Genomic DNA, 8,366 nt, shown 5'->3' on the forward strand with positions numbered 1-8,366 from the left:
GCTACAGATTCAAACTGGACTACTTTCTCACACCATATACAATAATAAACTCAAAATTGATTAAAGGCTTAGATGTAAGACCTGCCTGAAATCATAAAACTCCTGGAAGAAAACATAGGCAGTTTGCTCTTTGACACTGTGGTACTAGCAAAAAACAGACGTGTAGATCAATAGAACAGAATAGAGAGCCCAGAAATGAATCCACACTTATACCGTCAGTTAATATACAATGAGGAAAAGACAGCCTCTTCAATAAATAGTGTTGAAGAAACAGGACAGCTACAGATTCAAACTGGACTACTTTCTCACACCATATACAATAATAAACTCAAAACTGATTAAAGGCTTAGATGTAAGACCTGCCTGAAATCATAAAACTCCTGGAAGAAAACATAGGCAGTTTGCTCTTTGACATCATTCTTAGCAATATTTTTTGAATCTGTCTCCTCAGGCAAGGAAAACAAAAGCAAAAATAAGCAAATGTGACCTAATCAAACTAAAAAGCTTGTGCACAGCAAAGGAAACCATATACAAAATGATAACACAACCTACAGAGTGGGAGAAAATATTTGCAAGTCATGTATCTGATAAGGGGCTAATATCCAAAATATATAAAGAACTCATACAACTCAATAGCAAAAGATTGTTTTCAATTAAAAAATGAGGAGAGGGGCTTCCCTGGTGGCATAGTGGTTGAGAGTCCGCCTGCCGATGCAGGGGACACAGGTTCGTGCCCCGGCCCGGGAGGATCCCACATGCCATGGAGCGGCTGGGTCCGTGAGCCATGGCCACTGGGCCTGCGCGTCCGGAGCCTGTGCTCTCCAACGGGAGAGGCCACAACAGTGAGAGGCCTGCGTACCGCAGGAAAAAAAAAAAAAATGAGCAGAGGATCTGAAAAGACATTTTTGCAAAGAAGGCACACAGATGGCCAACAGGTGTGTGAAAAGGTGTTCAACATAAACTAGACATCAGGGAAATACAAATCAAAACCACACACATCTGTCAGAATGGCTATAATCAGAAAGACAACAAATAACAATTGTTGGTGAAGATGTGGAGTAAAGAGAACCTTCATGCATGGTGGGAATGTAAATTGGTGCAGCCGCTGTGGAAAACAGTATGAGGTTCCTCAAAAACTTAAAAACAGAACTATCATATGATCCATCAATTCCACTTCTGGGTATTTATCCAAAGGAAATAAAAACATTAACTCAAAAAGATATATGCACCCCATGTTCATTGCAACGTTATTCAGAATAGGCAAAATATTAAAACAACCTTAATGTCTGTCAATAATGAATGGATAGTGCAAGAGGGTTCCCTTTTCTCCACACCCTCTCCAGCATTTATTGTTTCTAGATTTTTTGATGATGGACCGGTGTGAGATGATATCTCATTGTAGTTTTGATTTGCATTTCTCTAATGATTAATGATGTTGAGCATTCTTTCATGGGTTTGTTGGCAATCTGTATATCTTCTTTGGAGAAATGTCTATTTAGGTCTTCTGCCCATTTTTGGATTGGGTTGTTTGTTTTTTTTGTTATTGAGCTGCATGAGCTGCTTGTAAATTTTGGAGATTAATCCTTTGTCAGTTGCTTCATGTGCAAATATTTTCTCCCATTCTGAGGGTTGTCTTTTGGTCTGCTTTATGGTTTCCTTTGCTGTGCAAAAGCTTTTAAGTTTCATTAGGTCCCAATTGTTTATTTTTGGTTTTATTTCCATTTCTCTAGGAGGTGGGTCAAAAAGGATCTTGCTGTGATTTATGTCATAGAGTGTTCTGCCTATGTTTTCCTCTAAGAGTTTGATAGCTTCTGGCCTTATATTTAGGTCTTTAATCCATTTTGAGTTTATTTTTGTATATGGTGTTAGGGAGTGTTCTAATTTCATACTTTTGCATGTATCTGTCCAGTTTTCCCAGCACCACTTATTGAAGAGGCTGTCTTTTCTCCACTGTATATTCTTGCCTCCTTTATCAAAGATAAGGTGACCATATGTACATGGGTTTATCTCTGGGCTTTGGTGGGAATGTAAATTGATACAGCCACTATGGAGAACAGTATGGAGGTTCCTTAAAAAACTGAAAATAAAACTACCATATGACCCAGCAATCCCACTACTGGACATATACCCTGAGAAAACCATAATTCAAAAAGAGTCATGTACCAAAATGTTCATTGCAGCTCTATTTACAATAGCCAGGACATGGAAGCAACCTAAGTGTCCATCATTGGATGAATGGATAAAGAAAATGTGGCACATATATACAATGGAATATTACTCAGCCATAAAAAGAAACGAAATTGAGATATCTGTAGTGAGGTGGATGGACCTAGAGTCTGTCATACAGAGTGAAGTAAGTCAGAAAGAGAAAAACAAATACCATATGCTAACACATATATATGGAATCTAAGGAAAAAAATGTTATGAAGAACCTAGGGGTAAGACGGGAATAAAGACACAGACCTACTAGAGAATGGACTTGAGGATATGGGGAAGGGGAAGGGTAAGCTGTGACAAAGTGAGAGAGTGACATGGACATATATACACTACCAAACGTAAAATAGATAGCTAGTGGGAAGCAGCCACATAGCACAGGGAGATCAGCTCAATGGTTTGTGACCACCTAGAGGGGTGGGATAGGGAGGGTGGGAGGGAGGGAGATGCAAGAGGGAAGAGATATGGGAACATATGTATATGTATAACTGATTCACTTTGTTACAAAGCAGAAACTAACACACCATTGTAAAGCAATTATACTCCAATAAAGATGTTTTAAAAAAAGGTAAAAATTCAAAAAAAAATAAGGAATGGATAAATAAAATGTGATATAATGACACAAACAGATGGAAAGATATACCATGTTTTGGATTGGAAGAATCAATGTTGTCAAGATGACTATACCACAGAAGACAATCTACAGTCAATGCAATCTCTATCAAATTACCAATGGCATTTTTCACAGAACTAGAACAAAAAGAGTTTTAATTTGTATGGAAACACAAAAGAGCCCAAATAGCCAAGGCAATCTGGAGAAAGAAAAATGAAGCTGGAGGAATCACACTACCTGACTTCAGACTACATTACAAAGCTACAGTAATCAAAACCGTATGGTACTGGCACAAAAACAGAAATATAAATCAATGGAGCAGGATAGAAAGCCCAGAAATAAACCTATGCATCTATGGTCAACTAGTCTATGACAAAGGAGGCAAGAACATACAATGGAGAAAAGAGCCTCTTCAATAAGTGGTGCTGGGAAAACTGAACAGTACATGCAAAAGAATGAAATTAGAACACTGTCTAACACCATGCACAAAAACTCAAAATGGATTAAAGACCTAAATGTAAAACTAGATACTATAAAATTCCTAGAGGAAAATATAGGCAGAACACTCTTTGACATAAATCATAGTAATATCTTTTTGGATCCGTCTCCTAGAGTAATGGAAATAAGAACAAAAATAAACAAATGGGACCTAATTAAACTTAAAAGCTTTTGCACAGCAAAGGAAACCATAAACAAGATGATAAGAGAACCTACAGAATGGGAGAAAATATTTGTAAATGAAGTGACCAACAAGGGGTTAATCTCCAAAATATACAAACAGCTCATACAGCTCAACATCAAAAAACAAACAGCCCAATCAAAAAAGGGGCAGCAGGAGTCCGCCCAAACAGTGGTGTAGAGGTGACGGGACGCCTGGATTCCTCAGTTTCCTTCCTTTTCCATTCCTGGGCTGGAGGAAATACCTGAACATATGGAATCCCAATGCCGGGCAGCCAGGGCCATATCCACACACCCCCAACGTCGGGTACCCTGGAGGTTGCAATCCTGCCCATCCACCACCTGCCACCCCTACCTTTCCTCCAGGCCCCTTTCCCACTCCCCCAGGAGCACCCCAGGGGAATCCAGCCTTTCCCCCTGGTGGGCCCTGTCATCCTGTGCCACAACCAGGGTATCCAGGATGCCAACCCTCAGGTCCCTATCCCCCTCCATACCCACCACCTGCCCCTGGTATGTGTCCTGTGAATACATTGGCTCCTGGCATGGTTGGACCAGGAATGGTGATTGACAAGAAGATGCAAAAGAAAATGAAAAAAGCTCATAAAAAGAAGCAGAAACACCACAAACATGGCAAGCATTCCTTCTCCTCCTCCTGCTCTTCCAGCAGTGACTCTGACTGAATACAAGGCCTGGACCCTTCCCTCAAGTCTCTCCAGTTCTGCTCTCCCATCAAGCTTCAGATGCCATCTTGTACTGGGGGAAATTAGCCCTTGTGTCCCTCCCCCCGCCACCCCTGCAATCTAAGCCTCACTCTGCTGTGAAAAGAATTGCCATGGGCTAGCAAAGGCCGTCCTCCCACTGCTTGGATACAACTTTTAGCTGGTGAATTTTGCAGGAGAACTATTTTTTGAAGATGGTGAGATTTGAGCTAAATGCTGAAGACAAGTCTAAGATCTGTAAAATGTGATTTTTTTACTTTCTTTTGTAATACTCATGATTGGGGAGATGCTGTGGAAATTTAATTATGGAAAGGAAAAGACAACCTGTACCTTTCTTGTAATTGTGGCATGCTTCGGTGATTTAGTGGCAAATAAACATTTCCCAGCAGGCCTTTTATTGATTGCACTCACTGCAAGGCTGCTGGGAAGTGGAGTCCATTTGTCTGATGAGCTCTGACTGCCATTTTGGAAACTGATCTCTACCCCTTAGCTCAGTATGCTATCTCAGGTCCTCCTCTCACTCTCCAGCTCTCAGTCCAAATAAACCTGTTTCTCCTGGTCTCTGTTCAAAAAAAAAAAGGGCAGCAGATCTAAATACACACTTCTCAGGGCTTCCCTGGTGGCGCAGTGGTTGAGAGTCCACCTGCCGATGCAGGGGACACGGGTTCGTGCCCTGGTCCAGGAAGATCCCACATGCCGCGGAGCGACTGGGCCCGTGAGCCATGGCCACTGAGCCTGCGCGTCCGGAGCCTGTGCTCCACAACGGGAGAGGCCACAACAGTGAGAGGCTTGCGTACCGCAAAAAAAAAAAAAAAAAAAAAAAAAAAAAAGTAAGTACACACTTCTCCAAAGAAGACATACAGATGGCCAAAGGCACATGAAGAGATGCTCAACATCACTAATTATTAGAGAAATGCAAATGAAAACTACGAGGTGTCACCTCACACCAGTCAGAATGGCCATCATCAAAAAGTTTACAGATAATAAATGCTGGCGAGAGCATGGAGAAAAAGGAACCCTTCTACACTGTTGGTGAGAATGTAAAATGGTACAGCCACCATGGAGAGAAGTATGGAGGTTCCTTTAAAAACTAAAAATAGAGCTACCATATGCTCCTGCAATCCCACTCCTGGGCATATATCCAGAGAAAACCATAATTCGAAAAACTACATGCACCCCAATGTTCATAGCAGCGCTATTTACAAAAGCGAAGACGTGGATGCAACCTAAATGTCCATCAACAGATGAATGGATAAGGAAGATGTGGTACCTGTATACAATGGAATATTACTCAGCCAACAAAAAGAATGAAATAATGCCATTTGTAGCAACACAGATTATCATACTAAGTGAAGTAAGCCAGACAAAGACAAATATCATATGATATCGCTTATATGTGGAATCTAAAAAAAATGATACATTGGGAATTCCCTGGCAGTCCAGTGGTCAGGACTTGACACTTTCACTGCCATGGCCCAGGTTCAATCCCTGGTCAGGGAACTAAGATCCTGCAAGCCACGCAGCACAGCCAAAAAAATAAAAGTTAATTTAATTTAATTAATTTTAAAATGATACAAATGATGGGGATTCCCTGGTCATCCAGTGGTTAGGACTCTGTGCTTCCACTGCAGGGGGCAGGGGTTTGATCCCTGGTCAGGGAACTAAGATCCCACGAGCCATGCAGCATGGCCAAAAAAAAATACTCCCAATAATGAACTTATTTACAAAATAGAAAGAGACGCAGAGATGCACAGATGTTGAAAACAAATTTATGGTTACCAAAGGGGAAAGGGGGTGGGAGGAGGGATAAATTGGGAGTCTGGAATTAACAGATACGAACTACTATATATAAAATAGATAACCAACGAAGACCTACTGTATAGCACAGGGAACTATACTCAGTATTTTGTAATAACCTATAAGGGAAAAGAATCTGAAAAGGAATACACACACACACACACACACACACACACACACACACACAACTAAATCACTGTGCTGTATACCTGAAACTAACACTATATTGTAAATCAACTATACTTCAATTTAAAAAAAAAAGAAAGGGCTTCCCTGGTGGCGCAGTGGTTGAGTCCGCCTGCCGATGCAGGGGACACGGGTTCGCGCCCCGGTCTGGGAGGATCCCGCATGCCGCGGAGCGGCTAGGCCCGTGAGTCGTGGCCCCTGAGCCTGCGCGTCCGGAGCCTGTGCTCCGCAATGGGAGAGGCCACAACAGTGAGAGGCCCGCGTACCGCAAAAAAAAAAAAAAAAGAAAATGTGATATATACACACATATATAAGGAATATTATTCAGCCATTTAAAAAAGGAAGAAATTCTTCCATTTGTGACACGGATGGACTTTGAGGGCATTATGCTAATTGAAATAAGTCAGAGAAAGACAAATACTGTATGATCTTACTTATACGCAGAATCTAAGAAAAAGTAAAGAAACTCATAGATACACATAACAGGTTGGTGGTTGCCAGAGGCAGGCAAGGGGGGAAGGGTTTTTGGTAAAGGACATCAAAAGGTACAAATTTCTAGTTATATAATAAATAAGTCCTGGAGATGTGGTGTACAGCATGGTGACTATTAACAATACTGTATTATATATTTGAAAGTTGCTAAGAAGTAGATCTTAAAAGTTCCCAGCACAAGAAAAAATATGTGTAACTCTGTGTGGTGATGGATGTTAACTAGACTTACTGTGGTGATCATTTTGCAGTATAGATAGATAGATATAATTATGTTGCACACATACACAGAAAAGGATAGAAAATGAACAATGGAAAGTATTTGTTTTATTTATATTTTTTCTTCCAGTTTTATTGAGATATAATGACATACAGCACTGCATAAATCTAAGGTATACAGCATGATCTGACTTACATACATCATGAAATGATTAGCACAGTAGGTTTAGTGAACATCCATCATCTCATGAACAAAATTAGAGAAAAAGAAAAAACATTTTTTGTTGTGATGAGAACTCAAAATTTCCTCTCTTAACAACGTTCACATATAACACACAGCAGTGTTCATTATATTCATCATGTTGCACATTACATTTCTAGTACTAATTTGTCTTAAAACTGAAAGTTTGTACCTTTTGACCACCTTCATCCAAATCCCCCTCCTTACACCCCTTACCTCTGGTAACCACAAATCTGATCTTTTTCTATGAGTTTGTTTGTTTGTTTCTGAAGTATTATTGATCTACAACACTATGTTAGTTCCTGGTGCACAAAACAGTGATTGGATATTTCCATGTTAAGTCTAGTTACCACCTGTCACCATACAAAGATATTCCATTATTATTGACTATATTCTGCACACTGCACATTTCATCCCCGTGACTCATTTATTTTTTAACTGGAAGTTTGTACCTCTTAATTTCCCTCACCTATTTCACGCATCTCCCACCATCCTCCCCTCTAACAACCACCTCTTTGTTCTCTGTATCTATGACTCTGCTTTGTTACTCTTATTTGATTTTTGATTCTACACATAAGTGAGATCATACAATATTTGTCTTTGTCTTAGTTCACTTAGCAAAATACCCACTAGGTCTATCCATGTTGTAGCAAACGACAAGATTTAATTCTTTTTATGGCTGAGTAATACATATATCACCTCTTTTTCAATTCATCTATTGATGGACACTTAGGTTGTTTCCATATCTTGGCTATTGTGAATAATGCTGCAATGAATATATGGGTGCATATATCTTTTCAAATTAGTGTTTATATTTACTTCAGAAAAAAACCAGAAGTGAAATTGCTGGATCATATGACAGTTCCATTTTTAATTTTTTGAGGAACTGCCATACTGTTTTCCATGGTAGATGCACCAAGTTTCATTCCCACCAACAGTGCATGAAGATTCCCTTTACTCCATATCCTCACCATAGATCTTCATGTCTGTTTTTATGCCAGTACCACACTGTTTTGATTACTGTTGCTTTGTGGTATAGTTTGAAATCAGGGCGTGTGATACCTCCAGCTTTGTTCTTCTTTTTCAAGATTGTTTTGGCTTTTCAGGGTCTTTTGTGTTACCATACAAATTTTAGAATTATTTGTTCTAGTTCTGTTAAAATTGCCATGGGTATGATGATAAGGATTGCATTAAATCTGTAGATTGCCTT

General features: G+C 39.9%; 1 pseudogene; it reads left to right on the plus strand.

Annotated features, from left to right (window-relative positions):
* The first annotated feature begins 1,051 nt into the window (after window positions 1-1,051).
* On the plus strand, window positions 1,052-4,315 carry LOC114890358 (annotated as a pseudogene).
* The last annotated feature ends 4,051 nt before the right edge of the window (window positions 4,316-8,366 follow it).

This window comes from Monodon monoceros, unplaced genomic scaffold (assembly GCF_005190385.1).
Source record: "Monodon monoceros isolate NGI ecotype Baffin Bay Population unplaced genomic scaffold, NGI_Narwhal_1 Super_Scaffold_11, whole genome shotgun sequence".
In the NCBI taxonomy this organism is placed as follows: domain Eukaryota; kingdom Metazoa; phylum Chordata; class Mammalia; order Artiodactyla; family Monodontidae; genus Monodon; species Monodon monoceros.